The sequence below is a fragment of the Vulpes lagopus genome, chromosome 20, assembly GCF_018345385.1.
Source record: "Vulpes lagopus strain Blue_001 chromosome 20, ASM1834538v1, whole genome shotgun sequence".
NCBI classification, from domain to species: domain Eukaryota; kingdom Metazoa; phylum Chordata; class Mammalia; order Carnivora; family Canidae; genus Vulpes; species Vulpes lagopus.
This window is the reverse complement of record NC_054843.1, coordinates 18,931,237-18,933,451: the sequence shown is the minus strand read 5'-3', so window position 1 is coordinate 18,933,451 and position 2,215 is coordinate 18,931,237. Positions and strand designations below refer to the sequence as shown.

Sequence of the window (2,215 nt, the reverse complement as noted above, 5' to 3'; positions counted from 1 at the left end):
TGAACTGAGCCACCCAGGTGCCCCACAAGCAACTTTCAAGCAACCAAATGCCAGTGTTTCTTCATTACAGCTTTAATAAAGCAAAATATTTGTAACTGCATTCATAGATACTAAGTGCTACAGAAGCCAGCACTGAAAGGAAAACCATCCCATTCAACGTACATTGGACTATATTTAAAATGAGACAAATACTTTTGGTCTTGAGTTTTCTAATGCAATAGGAGTTTGACCATGTAAGTAATAAAGTACAGATGGCCCTCAACTTAACAATGGTTTGACTTATGATTTTTCGACTTTATGATGGTGTACAAGCGCTATGTGTTCAGTAGAAACTCTACTTCGAATTTTGAATATGGGTCTTTTCTCAAGCTAGTGCTGTGCTATATGATTTTTTCTTGTGACACTGGGGAGTGGCAGCAAGCCACAGTTCCCAGTCAGCCATGGGATCACCAGAGTCAACAATCGACCATTCTGAATCCATACGACCTTTCTATCTTTCACTTTCGGTATAGTATTCAATAAAATCCATAAGCTATTCAACACTTTATTATAAAATTACCTTTTTGTAGATGATTCTGCCCCCTATAGGATAATGTAGGTTTTCTAAGCCCATTTAGAGGCTAGGCTAGGTTAGGATGTTCAGTAGATCAGGTGTATTAAATCAATTTTCAACTTACAATATTTTCAACTTACGAAGGGTTTATCAGGATGCAACTCCATGGTAAGAAAAGCTAGTTAGGTTAGTGTTTTCAGACTCCAGGGGGGATCGCCGCAGCTTGGGCGGGTCTTCAACTTACACAGTAATCAGCAGCAGCTGCAAAGGATGAATGGAGCTCTGGGAAAGATGCTGTGTCTGAGGAATGATACCATTTTTAAACAAGCCTTTTTTCTTTTAAGGCTCAGGACTTCAGGAGAAAATCTCATCTGTTCTGCAGGTGGCATTCTGCTGAGTACCAGTCAGCACTACAAGTCAAAGCCTACCCATGGCATTGGAAAATACAAGCAGCTAGTTAAAGCACAGGAGCCCAAGAAGAAGAAGGGAAAAGTGGAAGTGAGACCCTTCAATTTGAGGACAGATTATGAATATGGGGTTTTAAACATTCACCTGACTTCATACGACATGGCCCTGGCAGAGAGGTATGCCCAATATGTTCATCACCTCTGCAGCCATCTATCCATTAAAATTGAGGAAAGTTATGCAATGCCTGCTTCCATGCCCAGCAATGGAAGTGTTGCTGCTGCAGGACCAAGGCAACAAAATGCTCCTGGACTCAGTTCTTACCACCCATGAATGCATGGTTCAGATCAGTGGTTTGAATGCTACATTTGCAGAGATTTTCTTGGAAATAATCCAAAGCAATCTTCCTGAAGGAGTCAGATTGTCAGTGAAGGAGCACACTAAAGAAGACTTCAAGGGAAGATTCAAAGCTCGGTCAGAACTAGAAGAACTGTTGGCTAAGTTGAACTAGCTCATTGCAGACCCTTTCATGTCAGGACTGGTGATGTTGACTGCCAAGGGGAAGATCTTCCTGGGTGCTCAAAGTTAACTGAAGACACTAACCTTTAGATACCATAACTACCCATCCTCATTAGCCAAGAATGCTTCCTTTCTTGTATGGAGGAGTGCTTGCCGATTGTCACCACTTTCCCTTGAGCTAACCTAAGACATCCTTCATCTAATAAAAATCTGTAGCTGAAAAAAAAAAAAAAGCTAATTAACCAAAGATCCCTAGACAAAGGAGATCAACTGATGCAATGCATGGAGGGAGAGTAACACAGAGGAATGCGTAAAAACTGGTACTCAACATGGAAGAGGGAAGGGACCTGTATAAGGTTTGAGCTTCCACTAAAGGAATCTTTCACTAAAGGATCTAAAAAAAGTCAAGGTAGGTTCCAGATTGGTTTCTGCTCCTGAGACAGGATTAGGAGAAGTGAGTTTGATCAAAGGCTGAGTACTGTTAGGAATTGATGGGAGGTAAAGCAAGTCAGAATGTATCATTGGTGAGAATCTCTGGTCTCTCTCAAAGAGGGGCTCTTTGGGGCATTTTATGGTTATGGCATGACCGGGGAGAAACAATGTTTCCTACTGACTTTTCTCCTGACCTTAATTCTATCTGTCCCCTAGCCTCATTAACACTGGGACTATTTTATTTTCCTTTTTCAACTTAAGCTGATTTTTAATCTTTCAATGCAGGACATGACCTTACTCTCCCTC

The 2,215-nt window shown here is 41.3% G+C and overlaps 1 pseudogene; it reads left to right on the top strand.

Moving 5' to 3' along the window:
• The first annotated feature begins 823 nt into the window (after positions 1 to 823).
• On the top strand, positions 824 to 1,469 carry LOC121479355 (annotated as a pseudogene).
• Positions 1,470 to 2,215: the final 746 nt, after the last annotated feature.